Genomic DNA, 27,367 nt, shown 5'->3' with positions numbered 1-27,367 from the left:
GAAGCACTCAAATGTACTTTATCTGTTCCAAGGACAGAGGAGCCAGGTGGGTTACAGTCGATGGGGCCACAACGAGTCGGAAACGACTAAGCGGCTAACACTTTCACTTTTCATAGGGAATAATAATTATACATCTCAGATATCCAAAATGGGCTATAAAATCCATTACCATTCACACAAAACTATATGAACAGCAATATACATGCATTAAAGTTCCCTGTAAACACTCGACCCATATCCCTAATTCACAGATAAACTCACCAGATACCAAGAGAAGGAATTCATGGTTCTGCCTCCATTTGCACATTTGGGATTACAGCAGGTTTGAAAAGAACTTAATAATTCTGCTCTAATGGTGGGGGAAGATCTCTGGGATGGAAGTCAGGAGATCTGGGATAGAAGTCAGAAGTCATGTCTTTTAGCTATTAAACATGGAGTGTGTATAAACCTCTCAACCTCTCTATGTTTGTATCCCTTTCCTAGAAATGGGAAGACTAACACCTACCTCTGGGACTTGTGTGGCGCCTAACCAGAGGCTTACACTTCATAAATAGTCTTGGTTTTCAAATAAAAATTTGAGTTATTATCAGAATAGTGGGTTTACTGATGAAATACCTTCTCCAAAATGTTTAATGCCCTTTTGAAAAGTAATGGTCTTTTATTCTATTATATGGTAGAGAGATAGAAGACCATCATGTCTCACAAAGTTAATTCAGAGAATAAGTAGAAATCTTAAAATGTGTCTTAGTTCACACAGTAAAACTCTCTCTCTTTCTCTCAAGAAAATACCCACATTTTTAATAATTGAATATTTTGGGCTTCCCTGGTGGCTCAGATGGTAAAGAATCTGCCTGTGATGTGGGAAACCTGGGTTCAGTCACTGGGTTGGGAAGATTCCCTGGAGAAGGAAATGGCAACCTACTCCAGTATTCTTGTCTGGAGAATCCCATGGACAGAGAAGCCTGGTGGGCTAGATTATTGTAGGTTCTATTGAATAGAAAGCAACCACTCCCTTATGGAGTAAATCTATGACATAGATTTACTCAAGCCCTGTTTTGTCTTCGGTCCAGTGCTGAGCACGTCTCTGGAAAGAAGAAAGCTCCCAGTGTGCGGAACCCCTATTGCCTAGGCTCTGTTTCTGAGAACCAAGGAAGAGTCTATTCAGTGTTTAACAAAAATTGTTTTCCTTGCAGCTTACTCTGTGCCAAGCAAGATTTAGGGAATTTAGGGAATTTTAAGTATTTCTGGGGAATCAGAAATGAATATGAGTGGCCAAAAAGCATATGAGAAGATGCTTAACAGGACTAATTATTGGAGAAACGCAAATCAAAACTACAACGACAGCTACTTCATAACTGTTCAGAATGGCCACCACCAAGAAGTCTACAAGCAAGTTCATCTATACCCTTTTTTGTTAAGATTCCACATAGAAGTGATATGAAACAGAGGACTCTACTCAATCCTCTGTAATGGCCTATATGGGAAAGGAATCTAAAAAAAAAAGAGTGAATATATGTATATGTATAACTGATTCACACAACACTGTAAATCAGCTACACTCCAACTTTTTTTTTTTTTAAAAGAAATGAATGTGATTCAGTTGTTTCCCTCCAGGCATCAGGGTCTTCCCTGGTGGCTCAGTGGTAAAGAATCTCCTGCAATGCAGGAGACTTGCTGGAGACTTGAGTTCGATCCCTGGGTCAGGAAGATCCACTGGGGAAGGAAATGACAATCTACTCCAGTATTTTTGCCTGGGAAATCCCATGCACAGAGTAACCTGGCAGGCTACAGTCCATGGGGTCACAAAAGACTTGGACACAACTGAGCAACCAAACAACAAGAACAACAAGGTGTCAGTAACTCCTTGTAAAAGGACAAAGAAAATGTTTTCTCAGGGGTCTGAAGAAAACCAAACCTTCATATAGCAGGATATCTTACTTGACTATATGGCACTTAGTAATAAAAATAATAATATCAAAAATATACTTTTCTGTTCCTACATGCATCCATCTCATATTTATTCATGTATTCAATACTGATTGTGTCTAATGCTTAATCAGTGCAGTTGTACCAACTGGAGATCAATTCAGTTGACAACACTGAGGCTCAGAGATACTCAGAACTTTCTTTGTGTCACACAGATAACAAGTAGGTCAGATGGATTTAAAATTGAATGGGGTGCCTCTGAAGCCCATGCACTGAACTTGCTCACTGTCTCCCTTCACTTCAGAGAGTCTAAGAAGAGGTCCAGAGGTCTGTTCTAAATTCCCCAAGGCAAGTCTTTTCATGGGGCTTCCTCAGTGGATCAGGAGTAAAGAACCTTCTTGCAATGCAGGAGACCCAGGAGACACGGGTTCAATCCTAGGGTCAGGAAGATCCTTTGGAGTTGGAAATGGTAAGCCACTCTAGTATTCCTGCCAGGAGAATCCCATGGACAGAAAGGAGTCTGGCGGGCTACAGTCCACAGGGTCACAAAGAGTCGGCCACGGCTGAAGCAACTGAGCATGCAGGCACATGCCTGTTAACAGTTTCCTGTTTCCTATGAATGTAGCCCAACATTCTGAATTTATGTCTCCCTTAGAGATTGCCTGGTGGCTCAGATGGTAAAGCCTGCAATGTGGGAGACCCGGGTTCGATCCCTAAGTCGGGAAGATCCCCTGGAGAAGGAAAAGGCTACCCACTCCAGTATTCTTGCCTGGAGAATTCCATGGACAGAAGAGCCTGGTGGGCTACAGTCCATGGGGTCACAAAGATTCGGACACAACTGAACGACTAACAGAAATTTAAAGATGATCAATTATAAGGACAAAGGAAGAAGTAGATAATAAAGCAAAATCAAGGAGCTGGGGAAAGAGAAAGCCCTGCCCTAAATTACTGTGTGCCAGCACATTCTATGAACTCCACCTATGATCCCTGCTAACTTCCTATAGCTGATACAGCAATACCACCTGCTGCTCTCCACTATAGGAACCCCAAAGGGAAGATCATAGTAAACAGGGGGTCTCTGCCTCTAGTGACAGAAAAGAGAAATATGAGGTTGGATGGACAGGTGAGAATGTTGCCTAGAGGCCCTGTGAATGGAGTCTGGCTCTTGGATACAAACTTGACTTCACCCCTTTCCACCCAAGACTGCAATTAAATACAATTACATGGAAATATTGTGCTCCTATCCTCAAAGGCTGTGCTCTAAAATAATGATAATAAAAATAATGTGTCTCTCTTGTTTCAAGGTGGTTTTGCAGATAACAAGCTACGTTAAAAAACTTATCTTGGTACTCTCCCAATTTGTTCCTCCCTCCCCTGCCCCCACTGCATCCACATGTCCATTCTCTACATCTGCATCTCTATTTCTGCCCTGCAAATGGGTTCACCTGTACCATTTTTCTAGATTCCATTTGTATGTGTTGATACATGATATTTGTTCTTCCCTTTCTGGCTTATTTCACTCTGTATGACAGACTCTAGGTCCATCTACATCACTACAGATGACTCAATTTCATTCCTTTTTATGGCTGATATAGGAATACATACAGCTGATTCTCTTCATAGTACAGCAGAAACTAATACAACATTGTAAAGAAATCATACTCTGATAATAAAATAAAAAATAAATTTTAAAAACTTATCTTGGAAGGATATCACAAACTCAGAGGTCCTCTCTAAGGAGCAGGGAGCCTGAGCCTCACTTAGGGAACCCCAAACCTGGGGTCTGGCAACCAGGAAGAAAAACCCCTTAATAGGTTTTGAAGACCAGGAGTGTTTATGCCCAGGAGGGCCAGGGGGCTTGTAGGAAATGAAGACTCTGATTTTAAATGGCTTGTGCACAATCTCACTTTTCTCTCACTTTCTCAGAGAAAAGAATTCAGTATTTACAAAATAAACAAGTCACAGGGATGTAATGTACAGTACAGGGAATACAGTCAATAATATTGTAATAACTTTATATGGTATATAATGTACAAAATTTCATATCATCATGTTATGTACTTGAAGCTAACAAGTCAATTTATTTCAATTTTTAAAAAGAGCATAAATTTAACTCACTCTTTTTTTTAATTTAATTTTTTTAAATTTTTATTAGTTGGAGGCTAATTACTTCACAACATTACAGTGGGTTTTGTCATACACCGACATTGACTTTATTTTATTTATTTATTTTTTTTAGTTTGTTTAATTAATTTATTTATTTTTTCAGTGGGTTTTGTCATACATTGACATGAATCAGCAATAGATTTACACGTATTCCCCATCCCGATCCCCCCTCCCCCCTCCCTCTCCACCCGATTCCTCTGGGTCTTCCCAGTGCACCAGGTTCGAGCACTTGTCTCATGCATCCCACCTGGGCTGGTGACCTGTTTCACCATAGATAATATACATGCTGTTCTTTCACAACATCCCACCCTCACCTTCTCCCACAGAGTTCAAAAGTCTGTTCTGTACTTCTGTGTCTCTTTTTCTGTTTTGCATATAGGGTTGTCGTTACCATCTTTCTAAATTCCATATATATGTGTTTAACTCACTCTTTAAAAGAAGAAAAAACTTATCTTGGAGACTGGCACTTGGAAACCCTAAGTTAAAAAGTTCATGATGTTGTGATTAATGTCATCATTTCCATCATTGTCATCATCACTTTCATGATCATTTTAGTGCTTAAGGGACTATATACAAGGGCCTATTTCCTGCTATGGTGGGAGAGATGTGTACAGCCACTAGAACCAGTGTAGGATTGAGGGAAAACTGTAAGAGAGTTCTCGCACTCCCCGCAGAACCAGGGATTTAAACTTCATGGTCTTCTGAGCTGAAACAATGCATACTGATGCTCTCCCTTATGGCTATCCAAACTGCTCTGCTTGTCTTTTTTTGTGGGATAAGTCACATAGTATAAAACATACTATTTTAATGGTACTTAACTGTACAGTTCTGAGGCACTAAGGTACACTAACAATGCTCTGCAACTCTCACCATCATGCATCTCCCCAATTTTTCACCTTCCTAAACTGAAAGTATGTCCTCATTGAACACTAACTTGCCATCCCTCCTTTCCACCCTCCCACTCCCTGGCCCCTGGCATCTGCCAATGTACTTTCTGACACTATAGGGGAAAAAGAAAGCATAATTTGTAAGACATATGTTGTTAACCTTAAAAATGCTTTACAATGTACTTTATGTCGTGCGCTGTGCTCAGTCGTCACTGATTCTTTCCAACCCCATGGACTGTAGTCAACAAGACTCCTCTGTCCATGGGATTTTTTAAGCAAGAATACTGGAGTGGGTTGCCATTTCTGCCTCCAGGGAATCTTCCTGACCCTGAGATGGAACCCAAGTCCCCAGTATCTCCTGTATTGTGGGTAGATTCTTTACCCGCTGAGCCATCAACATACATTAGGTACAGACAAATACTGTTTGATTCCACTGATAATGTGAGGTACGAAGAATTGTCCTACTTGTATTGATGATAAAGAACGCAATGCTCCTCCAGCTCTTCCTCCATCCAGTTTCTCCCTAGGCACTTCCTCCACTGTTCTACATCTTCGGTGGGTCGTGACCAAGGACTGGTAATGCAACAACCCCTCCTGCCTCCTAAGTGATGAAAACTCAGGCTCTGTCCTCTGGACTGGCAGAAAGACAGTCTCAGGCATGAACTCTGATGCAGGCAAGGGATGACTCTGGGAGGAGAAGACACAGTATGAAACCCACTGGACTGGAACCTGAACCTGAAGGGCTGGAAGGTGATTATTTATCATTGTGTGACCTTGGGAGCTCAATGCACAAAGCTCATAATTAGCCAAATGGGTCTAGGTTCTCCTAACCTCTGAAGACTTACTAATATTAATTTAAGAGAAAAAGGAGAAAAACGAATGCCCTTGAAAGAGTCTGAACCCTTCCTTGTCTCAGGAGAAAGCTCACCTGCGCATCCTACTTCTAACTTCCAAGTTATAGGGATCTTATAAAAGTTATAAATATTGCTCTCATTAAAAATGAAAAATGTACATCTTAAATCTGCACATCCATTGAACTAATAATGAAATTTAGAGAGAATTAGTTCTCTTATACTCAGAATCTGATATACATTTCCACTTTTTTTCAGTTAAGATTTATGTCTCCAAGGAGAGCTTCCTACTTTGCTTTTAAAAATCCTGGTTGGTAGTGTGCATTTTGGCACTGGAAATGGATTTTGGCATTGGTGATGGACATGTTTTGCTATTTTGAATAACAACCCAATTTCTCAGTTTTCTGCTGAATTGTTATATGCTGGTACATTAGAAAGCTATCTATTTTGACACACTTATCAGGAAGTGGGCAGTTTGCTTAAATACTTTGGGGAGCCTCACATGGGGTTTCCCTGGCACCTCAGATAGTAAAGAATCCACCTGCAATGCAGGAGACATGGGTTCGATCCCTGGTGGTGGTAATTCTGGAGCATCCTTATATTCTGAAATTCAAAGACTTAATAATAGTTGAGCTCATCTAGAATTCAAACTTTTTATGTGGTCATAATTCAGGTAACTTTTAATTTTGAAATTACCTAACCTTATTAGTATTTTTATATGTTTTTTTTCCCAGAAAGTGGGTGTAGAGAGTTAGTTCATAATGTGCTTGTTTATATATTTTTTTATTAGAGCCATATGTTGAATGTCACATTTAAATTTGTTGAAGAGAAAAAAACATCTTTTTCTCTTTGCCAAGAGAAGTCAAAGCCATTTCAGGAACAATTCAACAAATATCTCTAGAGGCTTCTGATTCCTGCTCAACTAGAAAGGGCTCATTTCTCTCCAAATATATTCTTGTTAGAATCTTTATATTTGAACTCTTGAAGTCTTTTTTTAAAATGTGATTTTTGCATATAAGTTCATTTCAGTTCAGTTCAGTTCAGTCACTCAGTCATGTCTGACTCTCTGCGACCCCATGAATCGCAGCACACCAGGCCTACCTGTCCATCACCAACTCCTGGAGTTTACTCAAACTCATGTCCATCGGGTCGGTGATGCCATCCAGCCATCTCATCCTCTGTCATCCCCTTCTCCTCCTGCCCCCAATCCCTCCTAGCATCAGGGTCTTTTCCAATGAGTCAACTCTTAGCATGAGGTGGCCAAAGTATTGGAGTTTCAGCTTCAACATCAGTCCTTCCAATGAACACCCAGGACTGATCTCCTTTAGGATGGACTGGTTGGATCTCCTTGAAGTCCAAGGAACTCTCAAGAGTCTTCTCCAACAACACAGTTCAAAAGCATCAATTTTTCAGTGCTCAGCTTTCTTCACAGTCCAACTCTCACATCCATACATGACCACCTGGAAAAACAATAGCCTTGACTAGATGGACCTTTGTTGGCAACGTAATGTCTCTGCTTTTTAATATGCTATCTAGGTTGGTCATAACTTTCCTTCCAAGGAGTAAGCTTCTTTTAATTTCATGGCTGCAATCACCATCTGCAGTGATTTTGGAGCCCAAAAAAATAAAAGTCTGACTCTGTTTCCACTGTTTCCCCATCTATTTGCCATGAAGTGATGGGACCAGATGCCATGATCTTAGTTTTCTGAATGTTGAGCTTTAAGCCAACTTTTCCACTCTCCTCTTTCACTTTCATCAAGAGACTTTTCAGTTCCTCTTCACTTTTTGCATCTACCAACCCCCAAATCCTAGTCTATCCCTCTCTCTCTTCCCATCTCTCACCTGTGGCAACCATTCTCTATGAATTCTATGGTTTTCTATGAATCTGTTTCACTTTTGTAGATAGGTTCACTTGTGCCATATTTTAGATTCCACACATAAGTGATATCATATGGCATTTCTCTTTCTGACTTACTTCACTTAACATGATAATCTCTGGTTGCACCCATGTTTCTGCAAGTGGCAAATAGAAAAGCATATTTAAAAAATAGTGAAGGACAGGGAAACTTGGTGTGCTGCAGTCCATAGGGTCACAGAGATTTGAACATGACTGAGCAACTGAATGACAATAAAAAAGAATGTATATATGTGTACAACTTATTCGCTTTGCTATAGCAGAGATTGGCAAACATTGTAAATCAACTCTACTTCAATAAAAAATGTGATTCTGGTTCATTAAGTGAGTATATGGATATCATAGTTTGTGGCAACCTCTATGTCTTATCTTTGCCATCAATCTGGCTCAGATTTCTCTATATGAGGAACTCAGAGATTGGTTTCTCATTAACTGATATGAAGAAAATTTGAATATCTACCAATATACTTGGATATTAGAGAAAGTATGCTAATAATGTGTAGGTGTGAATGACAGAATATAATTTTAATGAGCTCAAGTGACCAGGAGGATAGAGGGTTGTGAGTGTTGTGACATTTTAGAAGCTTGCAAAAGAGGCAAAAACCTTATATTAAACTGAAGTCATTTCTTAGTAGGAATAGTAAATCAGATACTAGATTCATTATTAGTGAAGTTGGTAGGTGATTTAGCTTCCTGGTAAAAGGCAGAGTAAATTACTGGACAGCTTTTCAGAAAGCCGAGATTGCTACCTCAGAAACCATATGAAGGATTTCCCTGGTGGTCCAGTGGTTAAAAATCCACCAGCCAATGCCAGGGGCAGAGGTTCTACCCCTGGTCTCAGAAGATTCCACATGCCACTGGACAGCTAAACCCATGGGCCACAGCTACTGAGCCTGTGCTCTAGAGCCCATAAGCCTCAACTACTGAAGCAAACACGCATAGAGCCCATGCTCTGCAACAAGAGAAACCACTGCACTGTGAAGTCCACATACCACATAAAAGAGTAGTTCCCACTTGCCTCATGTAGAGGAAGCTTGTGTGTGGCAACAAGGATCAGCACAGCCAAAAATAAATAAGTAAATAAATAAATAAACTGAGCACACTCATGAGTGAGGACTGAGGAGTCCAACCCCCGCCCCCCAGAACCGTGTGGGCCCTGCAGTTCCCTGCTCCATCCCTGATGTCAATCCTGGGAGATTCCCAATAGGTTTGTTGAGATCCTCACTGCCTTCCTTTTTTCTGACTCTTGCGAACTCCAGGGAGGCCCGTGATTAAGGGAGGCGGCCCTCAGGGGGAGGGGGCACGGGCAATTCCAAGAGTCAACCTGAAAAAAATAAATAAATAAATAAATAAACTATTTGAAGCATCTCTAAAGGAAAGATTGATGTGGTCCTGGGTACCTGGGTATCTAACTGAAGACAGAAGAGGCCAAGATAGTTTGATCCTGACAGAACAGAAGGGAGCATTGTTACAAAGTGAATTTTAATGAAGTGGTTACTAGTGAAAGGAAAGATCCCCCTTTGCTAAGGACATGGCTCTTTGCTATCCTCGAGTAATAACAATTAAGATAAAAGTATTCATAATGACTTGGGTGACAGTGATCTGAAGACACAATTAGAACCAGTAATTGGAAATACTATACTGCTACTTTAAACCTCAATGGTGTACCCTTGACCAAGACATATCATTACAATCATCTTTTTTATCCTAAGTTCACTTTGCAAGTTTTAAATTGCATTTTGCAATGTATTGTGATTTACTAATCAGAATTCAAATAAGAAAAGGGAAATCACACTAGTTATTTTAATTGACAATAATTTAATATAGGTAATTGATTAAATGATTATAGAGAAATGACAGGCCAAATATATATATAGTAACACAGAGCCCTAGCTGCAGGAAATAGTGACAATAACATGGGCTAAGGGATATAGGGGAAAGACTGGGGCATTAGGGCAAGATGACTTTTACTGACTATGAACTGGAAGAACCTAAAGGGAAAATATGAAAATTCAGAGCAGGCAGTTTAAAGATTTCCAGCCCCCACCACACCATCACAATGTAAAGTATAAAAGGATAAGTTTGGAGCATAAAAACAATGTCTAAATGACCAGCAAATATGACCAAGCTGTAGAATGTGGAAAGAGAAGACATGTGAAATAATGTTGCCAGGAATATTGAGACAAATCACACTGATGTTGCTAAGGCAAACTCTTTTCTATCTTCTCCTTTATTGTCTTTTCACTTTAGGATCTTCAGTGTCTGACCATGAACAGTAAGGAGCCCAAGACACATAACTAACTCATTTTTGAATGAAAGATCTTACAAAATTTAGTAATTCTCAAAACTTGGCTTCACGCTAGACCCACCTGTTGCTGTTGTTTAGTTGCTAAGTCACGTCTGACTCTTTTGTGATCCTATGGACTGTAGCCCACCAAGTTCCTCTGTCCATATGATTTCCCAGGCAAGAATACTTGAGTAGGTTGCCATTTCCTCTTCCAGGGGATCTTCCTGACCCAGGGATCAAACCTGTGTCTCCTGCAAGTATCCTGCATTGCAAGTGGATTCTTTACCACTGAGCCACCAAGACCCACCTGGGATGCTATTAAAACTGTTCATACTCTTAATTCTCCAGTTCAATTAAAACTCAATCTATGATCATGGATCAGGGTTCTTGGCCTTTCCAGACAATGGCTAATGACTAGAGATCAGGCAGGAAACTCAGGCAAGGCTTTATTGAGGCCCTGACTGTGGCAGGAGGCAGATGGGACAAACAACTATTCCCTTGGTTGCTCCCTGGGGTGGGGGTGGGGGTGGGGGGTGAGCGTGATCCTTATATGGAGTGAAGGTAGGGATGTGTCCAGGGATTGGGCCAGAGGAGTGGCTTATGTGGTTTGCCCACATCTCTCATGGTGTTGTGTGCAGGGGACATTAGCATTACCCTGCTTTTGCTCCCAACCCCCTATTTTTGCACCTGACTCTTCAGAAGTGGTAGATGGGGTTTTTAGCCCTTTTATATTGTGTTCATAATTTGCCCCATCTGTGCGTGCACTCAGTCATATTTTAGTCTCTGAAATTTCTTTATATTTTGTTGCTTGAGGAGACATTTGTCCAGGTGCAATCACTGCAGCAAAGGGTCCCAGGTTCCAGCCTATCTCAGTGGGACTCAGGCAGGAGGATTTTTTTTTTCATTTATTTTTATTAGTTGGAGGCTAACTATTTTACAATATTGTAATGGTTTTTGCCATACATTGACATGAATCAGCCATGGATTTTCATGTGTTCCCCATCCCGATCCCCGCTCCCACCTCCCTCCCCATTCCATCCCTCTGGTCTTCCCAGTGCACCAGCCCTGAGCACTTGTCTCATGCATCCAACCTGGGCTGGCAATCTGTTTCACATTTGATAGTATACTTGTTTCAATGCTATTCTCCCAGAACATCCCACCCTCGCCTTCTCCCACAGAGTCCAAATGTCTGTTCTCTACTTCTGTGTCACTTATTGTCTTGCGTATAGGGTTATCATTACCATCTTTTTATTTAAATTCCATATATATGCGTTAGTATACTGTATTGGTCTTTATCTTTCTGGCTTACTTCACTCTGTATAATGGGCTCAAGGTTCATCCACCTCATTAGAACTGATTCAAATGAATTCTTTTTAATGGCTGAGTAATATTCCATTTAGTGTGTCTGCCCTCTGATGACCTCTCGCAACACTTACCATCTTACTTGGGTTTCTCTTACCTTGGACGTGGGGTCTCTCTTCACGGCTGCTCCAGCAAAGTGCAGCCTCTGCTCCTTACCTTGGAGGAGGGGTATCTTCTCACTGCCGCCCCTCCTGACCTTGAACGTGGAGTAGCTCCTCTCCGCCCTCCTGCGCCTGGCAGCAGCCGCTCCTTGGAGGTGGGGTTGCTCCTTTCGGCCGCCGCCCCTGACCTCGGCAGTGGGGTAGCTCCTCTCGGCCGCCGCTCCTGCACTGTCACAGCCTGGCGCTCTCGGTCTCTACCCCTGACCTTGGGCGAGGGGTAGCTCCTCACGGCCATGCTTCTGTGCGGTCCGTCACAGTCGGCGTGCTTGTCTAACTCAATGAAACTAAGCCATGCCGTGTGACCCAAGACGGTAAGGTCATGGTGGAGAGGTCTGACAGAATGTGGTCCACTGGAGAAGGGAATGGCAAACCACTTCAGTATTCTTGCCTTGAGAACCCCATGAAGAGTATGAGAAGGCAAAATGATAGGATACTGAAAGAGGAACTCCCCAGGTCGGTAGCTGCCCAAAATGCTACTGGAGATCAGTGGAGAAATAACTCCAGAAAGAATGAAGGGATGGAGCCGAAGCAAAAACAATACCCAGTTGTGGATGGGACTGGTGATAGAAGCAAGGTCTGATGCTGTAAAGAGCAATATTGCATAGGAACCTGGAATGTTAAGTCCATGAATCAAGGCAAATTGGAAGTGGTCAAACAGGAGATGGCAAGAGTAAACATCGACATTCTAGGAATCAGTGAACTAAAATGGACTGGAATGGGTGAATTTAACTCAGACGACCATTATATCTACTACTGTGGGCAGGAATCCCTTAGAAGAAATGGAGTAGCCATCATAGTCAACAAAAGAGTCCAAAAAGCAGTACTTGGATGCATTCTCAAAAACGACAGAATGATCTCTGTTCGTTTCCAAGGCAAACCATTCAATATCACGGTAATCCAAGCCTATGCCCCAACTAGTAACGCTGAAGAAGCTGAAGTTCAATGGTTCTATGAAGACCTACAAGACCTTTTAGAACTAACATCCCCAAAAGATGTCCTTTTCATTATAGGAGACTGGAATGAAAAGTAAGAAGTCAAGAAACACCTGGAATAACAGGGAAATTTGGCCTTGGAGTACAGAATGAAGCAGAGAAAAGGCTAATAGAGTTTTGCCAAGAGAACACATTGGTCATAGCAAACACCCTCTTCCAACAACACAAGAGAAGTCTCTACACATGGACATCACAGGATGGTCAACACCGAAATCAGATTGATTATATTCTTTGCAGCCAAAGATGGAGAAGCTCTATACAGTTAGCAATAACAAGACCAGAAGCTGACTGTGGCTCAGATCGTGAACTTCTTATTGCCAAATTCAGACTTAAACTGAAGAAAGTAGGGAAAACCACTAGACCGTTCAGGTATGACCTAAATCAAATCCCTTATGACTATACAGTGGAAGTGAGAAATAGATTTAAGGGACTAGATCTGATAGACAGCCTGATGAACTATGGATGGAGGTTCATGACATTGTACAGAGACAGGGATCAAGACCATCCCCATGGAAAAGAAATGCAAAAAGGCAAAATGGTTGTCTGAGGAGGCCTTACAATAGCTGTGAAAAGAAGAGAAGAAAAAGCAAAGGAGAAAAGGAAAGATATTCCCATTTGAATGCAGAGTTCCAAAAATAGCAAGGAGAGATAAGAAAGCCTTCCTCAGTGATCAATGCAAAGAAATAGAGGAAAACAACAGAATGGGAAAGACTAGAGATCTCTTCAAGAAAATTAGAGATGCCACCACAGAACATTTCAGGCAAAGATGGGTTCAATAAAGGACAGAAATGGTTCGACCTAACAGAGCAGGATATAAGAAGTGGCTCCAGAAGAACTATACAAAAAGATCTTATGACCCAGATAATCACAATGGTACTGATCCTAACCTGAGCCAGACATCTGAATGTGAAGTCAAGTGGCCTTAGAAAGCATCACTACGAACAAAGCTAGTGGAGGTGATGGAATTCCAGTTGAGCTATTTCAATCCTGAAAGATGATGCTGTGAAAGTGCTGCACTCAATATGCCAGCAAATTTGGAAAACTCAGCAGTGGCCACAGGACTGGAAAAGGTCCGTTTTCATTCCAATCCCTAAGAAAGGCAATCCCAAAGAATGTTCAAACTACTGCACAATGGCACTCATCTCACATGCTAGTAAAGTAATGCTCAAAATTCTCCAAGCCAGACTTCAGCAATACATAAACCGTGAACTTCCAGATGTTCAAGCTGGTTTTAGAAAAGGCAGAGGAACCAGAGATCAAATTGCCAATACCTGCTGGATGATCGAAAAAGCAAGAGAGTTCCAGAAAAACATCTATTTCTGCTGTATTGACTATGCCAAAGCCTTCTACTGTGTGGATCATAATAAACTGTGGAAAATTCTGAAAGAGATGGGAATACCAAACCACCTGACCTGCCTCTTGAGAAACCTGTATGCAGGTCAGGAAGCAACAGTTAGAACTGGACATGGAACAACAAACTGGTTCCAAATAGGAGAAAACCCACATGCTGCAACCAAGACCAGGGCAACAAAAATATGTATATACGTGTGTTTGTGAGTGTATATATACATATATACGAGTGTGTATGTATATATATATATGTGAGTGTACATATATATATGTGAGTGTGTGTGTGTGTGTGTGTGTGTGTGTGTGTGTATATATATATATATATATATATATATATATATATATATGAAATATCCTTTCCCTTAGAGAAAAAAGTTCTAATTAAAGGACACTAGAAATCAGTCCTATGTATATTTTTTTGTCCAAATGCAGTGCAATTAATTCTCTTGATTTGGACCATTTGTAAAACTCTAAGAGCTATGTAATAAAGCATGTAGCTCTGTCTTTTGTGTGTGTGTGTGTGTGTGTGTGTGTGTGTGTGTGTGTGTGTGATGTTTGGTTACTGATAGTTTTTAAGCCATACTTCTGTTTCTTCTCCTTCTGCTCAACTTCTGGGGAAGCTGATGAAAGTCCAGGTACTCATTCCTTTGGCCACAGTAGAAGATTCAAACCAAGCCAGCCTGAACACTTATACTGGAACTCTGACTCTGAACTCACACTCTAACCACAGTTTTTAAATCAATTATTATGGCAGCATAGTCGCTTTACAAAGCTCTGTTAGTTTCTGCTGTACAATAAAGTGAATCAGCTATAGAAATACATGTATCCCCGCTTTTTTGGGTTTCCTTTCCATTTAGGTCACCACAGAGCACCGAGTAAAATTCCCCGAGCTATACACTATTGCTATTATGTATAAAATAGATAACTAATGAGAATCTGACCACAATTTAAAAAAATTTAAACTCAAGCCACTTTATTTGAACGCTCATGCCATTTCAGACCAACTTAAAACCACTATGCTCTATACAGAGAGATCTTCATATGAGGAGTAAAATGTTTTTTAATTTATTTTCAGTTGGAGGATAATTGCTTTACAATGTTGTGTTGGTTTCTGCCATACGACAACATGAAGCAGCCATAAGTGTACATACATCCCCTCCCTTTTGAACACCACTCCCCCCAACAACCCACCACTCAAAGTTGTCACAGAGGACTTAGTTGAGCTTCCTACGCCATGCAGCAAATTCCCACTGGCTATCTATTTTACATATGGTAATGTATATGTTTCAATGCTACTCTCTCCATCCATCCCACCCTCTCCTTCCTCTGCTGTGTTCACAAGTCTGTTCTCTATGTCTGCATCTCTGTTCTTGCCCTGCAAATAGGCTCATCAGTACCATCTTCCTAGATTCCAGAAATATGCTTTAAGATACTGTATTTGTTTTTCTCTTTCTGACTCACTTCACTCTGGAAGTCTCTAGATTTATTCACCTCACTAGAACTGACTCAAATTTGTTCCTTTTTATGGCTGAGTAATATTTCATAGAATATGTCTATCATAACTTCTTTATCTATCTGTCGATGAACATCTAGGTTGCTTTCACATTCTGGCTATTGTAAATAGTGTTGCAGAGAACATTGGGGTACATGTGTCTTTTTCAATGATGGATTTCTCAGAGTACATGCCCAGGAGAGGAAGAAGAGTAAAGCTTTTTATATCCTCTTATATGTGTGGCATTTTCAGTCTATCCATCCAAGTTAAATTTGGGGTGAGAGTCTATCTTATTTCTGAAAAGTGTCCACTACAGCAAATGGGGCACTAGGGCAGTAATCACCACCATCAGAAGTCTTTATGCTCTTGGTCTGGCTTTGTCACTAGGCTCTGTTGCTTAATGGCAAGCAGACACTTAAAGCGACCACCTGCTCGCTTCACTGTGCTGCATTTGTTGAGGCCTTTCAGTCCTCTCTTACAGATCTAAATAACCTAATTTAGGAGTTTCAATAATTATTTGGCGATTAGAGACAAAAGTATAGGATCATATCTTTTTTCTGTGGCCCCAGGTCTTGTGTCTTGGCTCAGAGCTGTCTGCGTGTCTTAGAATAAAGCTGTTACTGACATTAGGGTCGGGGCGGGGGGGGGGGACTCTTTTTTCTTATTTATTTATTTACTTTTGACTCTGCTGGGTCTTCGTTGCTGCACAGGCTTTTCTTCAGTTGCAGTGAGTGGGGGCTACTCTCTAGATGCGGAGCACAGGCTCCTCATTGCAGTGGCTTCCCTTGCTGCAGGGCAGAGGCTCTAGGGCACATGGGCTTCAGTAGCTGCAGCTCTGGGGTCTAGAGCACAGGCTCAATTGTTGTGGTGCATTGGCCTAGGTGCTCTGCAGCATGTGGGATCTTCCCGAACCAGGGATTGAATCTGTGTCTCTTGCATTGGCAGGCAGATTCTTTACTGCTGAGTCACCAGGGAAGCCCCAGGGGAAGAACTCATAGCCTGACTAGTTGTGTCATTTAACCAGACAATAGTGTCTTTGGGTGTTCAGGGGAAAGAGTATGCCCTGGGCAAGACATAGGTCCATTCCATCGTTTCTCAGGAAAGAGTGATCATTAGGGAATTGAGAGCAGAGGGAGGGGGAAAGAAGGGAAGAGAAGAAAAAAGCAGGCATCACATGTCACATTGAGGTCTACACTCCTAATAACAGACCAGAATCTTTGAACATCTCTGTTACTAAGCTTGCCCATGCCTTTGTCGTAACAAAGATCCAGATCCTTGAGATTATAGGGAGAAACATCCATGGAGTCCCTGTAGCACAGCAAAGGGATTACTTCAAAGCTGAATTAAAAACAGGGTATACAAACCCTGTAAAACAACCATTATCATGGTGGGAATGAATGGGGTGGTCCCTAACCCTGAAGATGCTGAATTCGGTCTCTTAGAGAAAGAAATCTATAAATACAAGTGGGATAGAGAAGACCTCCCTTAAAATATATCCAGTGATTTGAAAAACAAATAAATAAAAAGAGAGTAAGAGACGGAAGAGAGGGAGAAAGAAACTTGGATACTGAGAAGGAAGTAAAAAACTGAAACAGAGGCATACAACTTGACCCAACTGGAAAGCCAAAATTTACTAAAATGAATTTATAGAACAAAAATAAGGGCCACTTCTGCATCTCTTCAACATAGATTCTGAATTAATTTAAATATCTGCTGAAATGCCCCAGTTAGCAAACCTTCATGTCATCAGTCAACACTGGGACACAAATTACAGTAATAGTTGGGCAGGAAGGGGACATATGTATACTGATGACTGATTCATCTTGATGTTTGGCAGAAACCAACAAAATTCTGTAAAGCAATTACATGCCAATTAAAAAATAAATTATTAAAAAAATAATAAAAGTAGAGGAAAGAAACTTCCCTGGCAGTCGAGTAGTTAAGACTCGGTGCTTCCCCAGCAGGCAGCATGGGTTCATCCCTGGTGGGGGAACTAAGATCCCACATGCCATTCAACAACAACAACAAAAAAAAGATGAAAAGAAAACTTCTTGAACTCAATAAAAATGAAAAACATATCAACAACATATCAACAATTTTTAAAAATAAATAAAAGTGGAGGGAGCCATAGGGCCACCTGGCTGGGGCACATGTCCAGCAAGTGAATGATATCCTACGCTCCTCTGTCTGCATGTTCTTGTACTGTACTGGGATCATTGAGGGAATCCCACTCAATTTGAACAAGGTACCCTCTATAATCTTGTGACGGTTCTTGGACAAAGGAAAAGAGGGACAAACATGTATGCCTCCTGTCTTTCAGCCATCTTGGACCCTGTGGAGGCCTGCTGGGAACAGGACTTCTACCTAAAATGACAAATATGTCTGGAGGGCTCTAATCCAAGGCTGGTTTTGCTGGCTGTAAGTAGGGTCTACAAAACCAGAGGGAGCACACAGTTATCCTGAAAATTGAAGGTGTGTATGCTTGAGATGAAACGGAATTCTATCTTGGCAAGAAATGTGCTTGTGTGTACAAAGGAAGAACAACACAGTAACTCCTGGTGGAAAACCTAACAAATCCAGATTGGGGAAAGATGACTCAAGCTCATGACAAGCTGTGGCATAGTTCGTGTCTAATTCTGAAGCAACCTTCCCGCTAAAGGCCATTAGACACAGAATCCAAGTGATGCTGTGCCCTTCAAGGATTTTAAACTTCTTGAAAAGCAAATAAAAGTGTGGATTTGTTCTCCCATGTTTTTGTTTAAAATATATATATATATTTTTATTATATATAAAATATATATATATAAAATATATATAAATATATAAATAAAATATATATATTTTATTATATATATATGTATATATATATATATATATATATATATATATATATTTATGTACACAAGTATATATGCCTCACTTTCACCATGAGAACTGTTGCCAGGCAACAGTCCCCCATTGTGATAGCATCCATTGCCCTCAGAAATGCCACCAAAGGCATGGGCATTCTGACCCAATGAGTAATAGATTAAAACTGAATCAAGCTTTTGGCACTACATGGGAAAAACCTATTTGCTTTCTCACTTCTTGTGTTTCTCTTTTGCAGAGAACACTTCACTTTTGATACTTCTGGTCACTGTTTATGTGGGTTCCCCCTCATAGCAAGCAATTTTCCGCCACACCATCTGAATGTCTTACAACTTAATTTTTTTTATTATTGGAGTCTAATTGATTTGCAGTGTTGTGCTACTTTCTGCTGTACAGCACAGTGAATCAGTTATACATACACATTTGTTGTTGTTTAGTTGCTAAGGCATGACTGACTCTTTTTGTGACCCTATGGACTGTATCCCCCCAAGTTCCTCTGTCCATGGGATTTCCCAGACAAGAATACTGGAGTGGGTTGTCATTTCCTTCTCCGGAGAATGTTTCTGACCCAGGGAACAAACCTGGGTCTCCTCTTGGCAGGCAGATTCTTTACCACTGAGCCACCAGGAAAGCCAAATAAGTGAGTTAGGTATTTAAAAAATATATATATTTTACTTAATCCATTATATAAAAAATATTAAAATTTCACCAGTACACAAATTTGAGATATTTTACATATTTTTGTATATTTTCAAAAGCTGCTATTTTATACTGATGGCACACCTCAATTTGGACTAGCCACATGTCAAGAGCTGAAAAGTCACATGAAACTAAATTGTGTGGAAAGACATCACCCTGCGCTCTGTGCCTTGTAAATAATCTCACTGCTCAGATCCACACCTGACCACTCCTTTTTACCCCGGGGCCAAATTAAATAAGAAAACTGTGCTCCTTTCCTCAACTGTAAAATAATGAGAATGTGTATACTTCTATTTTAAGGGTATGCAGATAAAACTTTAAAAACTACACACACATTGATCAGAGCCTGTTGCAAGGAAAGCTTCAATGACACTTTGTGAAACTAAAAATAAAATTACCATGTGATCCAGCAATCTCACTCCTGGGCAAGAATCCAGACAAAACTATAATTCAAAAAGATATATACACCCCTATGTTCATAGCAGCACTGTTTACAACAGCTAAGTCATGGAAACAGCCTAATGACAGGTGAATGAATAAAGAAGATGTGGTTCATATACATAATGAAATAACTATTCAGCCATAAAAGAACAAAATAACACCATTTTCAACAACATGGTTGCAACTAGAGACTATATACTAAGTGAAGTAAGTCAGAAAGAGAACAAATACCAAAGGATATCACTTTTACTGTGAAATCTAAAATATGACACAAATGAACTTATCTATGAAACAGAATCACAGACATAAAGACTGGTGGTTGCCAAGTGGGAGGGAAGTGGAAGAGGGATGGATTGGTAGTTTGAGATTAGCAGACACAAATTGGTATATACAGAATAGATATAACAGCAAGGTCCTACCATATAGCACAGGGAACTATTAATATATTCAATATATTATGATGACCCGTAATAGAAAAGAATATTAAAAAAGAATGAGTATATATTTGTAATTGAATCACTTTGGCATACAGCAGTAATTAACACAAAACTGGGAATCAACTATACTTCAATTAAAAAAAATAAAGTTTTGTAATATTATGGTTACTCTCATCATCATCATCACCATTATGACATTTGTGATCATTTTGGAGTTCTTGGATGATGGTTCAAAAAGATCCATTGTCTACTCCAGTGTGGGCAATGCCTGTGGATGCCAGAAACAGTGGCAAAGAAGAGCAGAATTCTGAGTAAAAGTTTGGAAATCTCCAACAGAAAAAAGAACATAAACTGCACAGGCCTCTGAGCTGAAATGTTGCCTATCAGTGTCCTTTCATCTGTCTACACCAACCCATTGTGCTTGTCTTGATAAGAAAACAATTCCCAGAGCCTCTCCCCCATCCATCATCAACCCAGGCACTCACTGGACCATGCAGTACCTCTGCTGTGTCATGACCTAGGAGCTTGGATTCACTGTCCTCTCCTGCCTGGTGAATGATGACAGCAAAGGCTCTGTCCTCAGGCTGGGCAGGAAGACAGACTCAGGTATGAATTCCCTTATGCAGATGATGACTCTTGGTGGAGGAGACACAGATATGAAGTCTAACTGAGAACGGTACCCTGAAAGGCTGAAGGCACTGGCTAATTATTATTTCCTCCTGTATGGCCTTGAGAGCTCAATGCACAGAGCTCAGTTCAGTCACTCAGTCGTGTCCAACTCTTTGCAACCCCAAGGACTGCAGCACACCAGGCTTCCTGGTCCATCACCAACTCCTGGCACCTACTCAAACTCATGTCCATTTCATCAGTGATGTCATACAACCATCTCACCCTCTGTCGTCCCCTTCTCCTCATGCCTTCAATCTTTCACAGCATTGGGGTCTTTTCCAATGAGTCAGTTCTTCACATCAGATAGCCAAAGTATTGGAGTTTCAGCTTCAGCATCAGTCTTTCCAATGAATATTCAGAACTGATTTCCTTTAGGATGGACTGGTTGGATCTCCTTGCAGTCCAAGGAACTCTCAAGAGTCTTCAACAACACAGTTCAAAAGCATCAATTCTTCAGCACTCAGCTTTCTTTATAGTCCAACTCTCACATCCACACATGACTACTGGAAAAACCATAGCCTTGACTAGATGGAACTTTGTTGGTAAAGTAATGTCTCTGCTTTTTAATATTCTGTCTAGGTTGGTCATAGATTTTCTTCCAAGGAGCAAGTGTCTTTTAATTTCATGGCTGTAGTCACCATCTGCAGTGATTTTGGAGGGACCCTCCCACCCAAAAATAAAATCTCTCACTGTTTCCATTGTTTCCCCATCTATTTCCCATGAAGTCATGGGACCAGATGTCATGATCTTAGTTTTCTGAATGTGGAGTTTTAAGCCAAATTTTTCACTCTCCTCTTTCACTCTCATCAAGAGGCTCTTTAGTTCTTCTTCACTTTCTGCCATCAGGGTGGTGTCATCTGCATATCTGAGGTTATTGATATTTCTCCTGCAACCTTGATTCCAGCTTGAGCTTCATCCAGCCCAGCATTTCTCATGATGTACTCTGCATATAAGTTAAATAAGCAGGGTGACAATATACAGCCTTGACATATTCTTTCACTATAGTCTGTCTATAAATACTCTGTAACCACTTGTTTGGGGCTGAGAGCTTGGAGTGGTAACTCCTCTGGGCCCACTGGCATAATAAACTTGAGTTCTCCAACTCTCCAAGTGTGGTGCTTGGGTTCTCTATCACTGGTTTCTGCAACACAATAAATACTAAGAGCTTAATGATATAAAGCCTGGAGAAGAGAATGGCAACCCACTTTAGTATTCTTGCCTAGAGAATTCCATGGATAGAGATACAGTCTATGGAGTCACAAAAGAGTCGGACAGGAATGACTAACTCTTTAGGGGTATATAGGGAGTAGTGAACTTAACTTCAAGTGGGGTGAAACTTACTATTATCTAAAGTATGTAAGAAGAAAGCCATATGGAAAATAACACAGTGATTTCAAGAGGCCCATCCCAGTATCACAAGGTAAGTATGGAAGTGTCAACCTAAAAAATATTCACAGCCTAAAATTTGAGAGTTATGTTTTATTTGGCAGAAATTTTTAGGACTTCAAGAATGGAAGACAGCATCTCTAGTAACCCTGAGAGAAGTGCTTGGAGGAGGCAAGGGGAGGAACCTGTTATATAGAAGTTTTGCAACAAAGGGTAGGTAGTCTGAACATCAAAAGATGATTGTTAATCAAAGAAAGCCAGATAACCCAAGTTTATAGCAAACCATTTTAGGAGACGTGTCATGGTTTGGACACTCTTTGGCCCAATGTCTCACCTATATACAGATTAGGCTTTGGCCTCATGCCTTGTCCTTCAAGGACTCAGGGTTTGCCATAGGGCTTCCCTGGTGGGGGGCCAGCATCTGGGCATGCCTTGTCTCTTTCTTTCTTTCTCTTTCCTGGGCCTTGGACTCCCTCTCCTGTTCTCTGTTATAAAAGGTATTGGCGGCTGTCTGGACCATCTCAACTAAAAAGGCAGCAGGGTCCTGCTGCTATAGCTGTTGTAACTTTATCCTGACATCTGATGCACACTGGGACAGAAATTTGTCTTTTTAAACCACCTGTCTCTTGTAAGAATCTAAGTCCAGATTCCTAAATTTTTGGAATGCCTCTTTTAGCCTTTCAGGAAGGCAACTGGGTTCTCTTTGGGCTCCTGAGTTATTGCTGAGACTGGGCACAGTCCCACAACTAATAGTCCCACAGTTGTGGGACTTAGGTACCCAATCTTAGATAATCAGTATCAAACACAACTTTCAGAAATGGGAAGATGAAGACCTTCCCCATACTTTGTAAGCAGTGGCATAGATGGAGAGAGGAGCTGAAGGATGGGAGGGAAAAGCAGTGGGAGAAGCATACCAAGGAATCCCCTTCATAACCTGCTGGAAAATCTGCTAAATACCTGACCTGTGCTCACAGTTTTCATTGGCCTGATCCTTGGCACAAAGGAGATTAAGGACAGAAGAATCCTCACCCACTTGGGCAACAGCTACTAGGGCACAGCAGATGGTGGAGCCTTTGGGACACACTAGGGAGTAGCCCCTGTCAGAGTCCCTCAGCTGCACCAGTGCCACTCGCCTGTTCACAGGGGGTTCAGGGAAACAAGAAATGAGAGATTGTAAAGGAATTAAGATTTTGTTAGCCATATGTCCTTCCAGCCATAGGAACAAGGACCTCCTACCTTAACTGGAGGTCTCCTGGAATCTGAGACTGCGCTGCATGAACTTTCTGCAGAGTTTGGTTTTGCTGTCCTGGTTTCCATCACGCTGGGCTTCCTGTCACTTCCCCTGAGCTGGGTCTTCTTCACATTCAGCTTCCACCGCAGGAGCTTTCACCAATTTGGGCTTCTGCTGCGCTTGGCCTCCACCTCATGGGGGCCAAGCCACGGTTGTTTCAGCCAGGTTAAATCTGAGAAATAGCACCTGAGATGTTGGGGGAGTGTGTAATTTCCTTGGTTCTGTCTCACCACAGCAAGAATTTGAAGCAACAGATGGACCAGTGTTACAACTTGGTTACAGCTCAGTTTTATTTGGCAAGCAAAGAAAAATACATCCTCAAGGAGTGAGGGCAGACTGACTCAAAAGAAGCGAAGTGAAAAGTCAAGCAGCTCAATTTTGGCTCCTCTTTTTATATATTTTTTCTCCTCCCCCTGAGCCTGCCCTATGTACATTGAACTAGCCAGGAGGGCTGTTTGTTTTACCTGAAGTTCTCACTGTGGTCCTGAGACCTTCCTTTGTTCTATTTTCACAGGCTTTCCTTTCTTTGTCCTTTAGCCACCACCACTCTGGACTCCTTTTTCCTATTCTACTTACCTAAAAGAACCGTGGATAAGGATGCAAATTTTTTTTTTGGTATGGTATTCCTTGAGATTAGTTTCTTTTAACTTGTTAGTTTGTATTGGGATATAGCTGATTAAGAGAAAACCAGAAAAACATCTACTTTTGCTCTATTGACTATGCCAAAGCATTTGACTGTGTGGATCACAAAGACTGCGGACAATTTTTTAAAAGAGGCGAATACCAGACCACCTTACCTGCCTCCTGAGAAATCTGTATACAAGTCAAGAAGCAGTAGTTAGAACTAGACATGGAACAATAGACTGGCTCCAAATTGGGAAAGGAGTAGGTCAAGGCAGTATATTGTCACCCTGCTTTTGTAACTTATATGCAGAGTGCATCATGCAAAATCCTGGGTTGGATGAAGCACAAGCTGGAATCAAGATTGCCAGGAGAAATGTCAATAACCTCAGATACACAGTTGACATCATCTTTATGGCAGAGAGTGAATAAGAGCTAAAGAGCCTCTTGATGAAAGTGAAAGAGAGTGAAAAAGTTGGCTTAAAACTCAACATTCAGATAACTAAGATCATGGCATCCAGTCCCATCTCTTCAGGGCAAATAGATGGGGAAACAATGGAAACAGTGAGAGATTTTCCTTTGGGGGGCTCCAAAATCACTGCAGATGGTGATTGCAGCTATGAAATTAAAAGATGCTTGCTCCTTGGGAGAAAAGCTATGATCAACTTAGATAGCATATTGAAAAGCAGAGACATTACTTTGCTGACAAAGGTCCATCTAGTCAAAGCTATGGTTTTTCCAGTAGTCATGTATGGACATGAGAGTTGGACTATAAAGAAAGCTGAGCACCAAAGAATTGATGCTTTTGAACTGTGGTGTTGGGGAAGACTCTTGAGAGTCCCTTGGACTGCAAGGAGATCCAACCAGTCAATCCTAAAGGAAATCAGTCCTGAATATTCATTGGAAGGACTGATGCTGAAGCTGAAACTCCAATACTTTGGTCACCTGATGCAAGGAACTGACTCATTTGAAAAGACCCTGATACTGGGAAAGATTGAAGGCAGAAAGAGAAGGGGACGACAGAGTATGAGATGGTTGGATGGCATCACCAACTCAATGGACATGAGTTTGAGCAAGCTCCAGGAGTTGGTGATGAACAGGGAAGCCTGGTGTGCTGCAATCGATGGGATTGTGAAGAGTGAGACACAACTGAGCAACTGAATTGAACTGAATCCTCATTAACAATGTTGTGATAGTTTCAGGTGAACAGCAAAGGGACTCAGCTGAGGATGTAAATTTTAAGTATATAAAAAGAGTTGTACATTTCATTTGAATACCAGGGTTTTGAGAGGAACTTATTATGTATTCAATATGATATACAAAAGATCCCAGAATATTCCCCCAATACAATTAAAGACAAATCAAAAGACCTAGTATTCATTAATATTCATATATGAAACTTGGAGAGGAATCAAAACCATGAACTGAAAAAATATTCAGTCAGTAAGTCGCATCCAACTCTTAGTGGCCCCAAGGACCTCAGCACACCAGGCTCCTCTGTCCCCCACTGTCTCCCAGAGTTTGCTCAAATTCATGTCCATTGAGTCAGTGATGCTAACTAACCATCTTGCTGGTCTACATGTTTAGTTTCACTCATTTTTTCAATCCATAATTCAAAATAGATTTCAAGAAGAATTGCACAGAAGCTGATATTACCCTGCTTTGCTGAGAAGCCTGCATAGGGCACTCTTGATGTCTTTGTTCCTCAAGCTGTAGATGAAGGGGTTCAGCATAGGGGTGACCACAGTGTACATCACTGAGGCTGCTGTATACTTCCTGGGAGATTGTGAGATGGCTGAGGTGAGGTACACACCAAGGCCTGTTCCATAAAATAAGCAAACAACTGCTAGGTGAGAGCCACAGGTGGAGAAGGCTTTATACCTTCCACCTGATGATGGTACTCTCAAAATAGAGGAAATAATTTTATAGTAGGAGAAAAAGATCCCTGAGATAGGAAAAAAAAACCATAGATAGTGCCAAAGAAATAGATGATTATGTTATTGATCAAAGTGTCAGAACAGGCAAGCTTGAGGACTTCAGAAGGGTCGCAGAAGAAATGAGAGATTTCCACATCCTTAAAGCAGGCAACTTGTAACACAATCAAATTGTGCAGCTGGGAGTCCAAAAGGCTAACAAAAAATGACACCAAAACTGAGGAGCAACAGGTGCATTGGTTCATGATGACCATGTAATGCAGTGGGTGACAGATGGCCACAAACCTGTCATAGGCCATCACAGTAAGAAGCATACTATCCATACACGCAAAAAAAGATAAAAATAGACATCTGTGTCAAGCAGCTTGAATAGGAGATGACTCTGCTGTAAGTTTGGATGTTCACAATCACCTTGGGGACTGTGGTGGAGATGAGACTGATGTCAGCCAAGGACAGGTTGAAGAGGAAGAAGTACATGGGGGTGTGGAGGTGAGGGTCAGAGGTGATGGCCAGGATGATGAGCAGGTTCCCCAGCACAGTGACCAGGTACATGGACAGGAAGAGGACACAGAGGAAAGGCTGAAGTTCTGGGTCATCTGAGAGTCTCATGAGGAAGAATTCTGAGACACTTGTTAGATTTCGTGGTTCTGTGTAGCTTGACCACCTTTTGAACAAGAGAAGGTTGGAATAAAGGAAAGGAGGACGTGGACATACAGCTCTCTGTCCATATTTTGGATTCAAGTGATTCACAAGTAAGGTATTCATCTTTGGGGTCAGTGCCTTCAGCAGTATTTCTCAGTGTGACAAGTCTTATCTTCTTAGAAATATTTCCTAATTTGTTTCTATTATTCTCGTCTTACTATACTCATTTACTTTAGAAAAACTCAAATGAAGAGTTACAGAAGGATGTTAGAAATAATAGTAAAATAACCTACTTCTTTATGAAAAAAATATAGAAAAAGATTTACCCTTCCTACTTTAACAAAAAAAGTCATTCTAATTTTAAACATTTAAGAACCAACTAAAGATACCTTATTTTATTCAAACACATTGATAGTTATTCCCTTCATTCAAATATTGATAAATGCTCTAAAAAAGGCAGGAGTGAGTGTGTCATCTGGATTCTACATTATTGAAAAAACATACATCCCAATAAAAAATGACAAGCCCTAAATAGCCATTTCTCCAAAGAAGACATACAGATGGCCAACAAACATATGGAAAGATGCTCATTGTTGCTAATTATTAGAGAAATGCAAATCAAAACTACTGTGAGTTATCATCTCACTCTGGTCAAACAGGCTATCATCAAAAACTATGCATATTATAAGCATTTTGTAAGTATGTACATATACCACATTTTCTGGATCCTTTCATCTGTCAGCAAACACTGTAGTTGTCCATGTACCTTTTCTATTATGAATGTGTATGTTCCTGGTCACTTCAGTCATGTCCCACTCTGTGACCCCATGGACTGTAGCCTGCCAGGCTCCTCTATCCATGGGATTATCCAGGCAAGAATACTGGAATGGCTTGCCATTTCCTTCTCCAAAGGATCTTCCTGAACCAGAAATCGAATCTATGTCTCCTGCATTGGCAGGTGGATTCTTTACCACTGAGCCACCTGGGAAT

The 27,367-nt window shown here is 41.0% G+C and overlaps 1 pseudogene; it reads right to left on the bottom strand.

The window, feature by feature from the left end:
• Window positions 1-25,453: 25,453 nt before the first annotated feature.
• On the bottom strand, window positions 25,454-26,419 carry LOC122440935 (annotated as a pseudogene).
• Between the last annotated feature and the right edge of the window lie 948 nt (window positions 26,420-27,367).

Source organism: Cervus canadensis, chromosome 4 (genome assembly GCF_019320065.1).
Source record: "Cervus canadensis isolate Bull #8, Minnesota chromosome 4, ASM1932006v1, whole genome shotgun sequence".
Taxonomy (NCBI): domain Eukaryota; kingdom Metazoa; phylum Chordata; class Mammalia; order Artiodactyla; family Cervidae; genus Cervus; species Cervus canadensis.
This window is presented reverse-complemented; position numbering and strand designations above follow the sequence as displayed.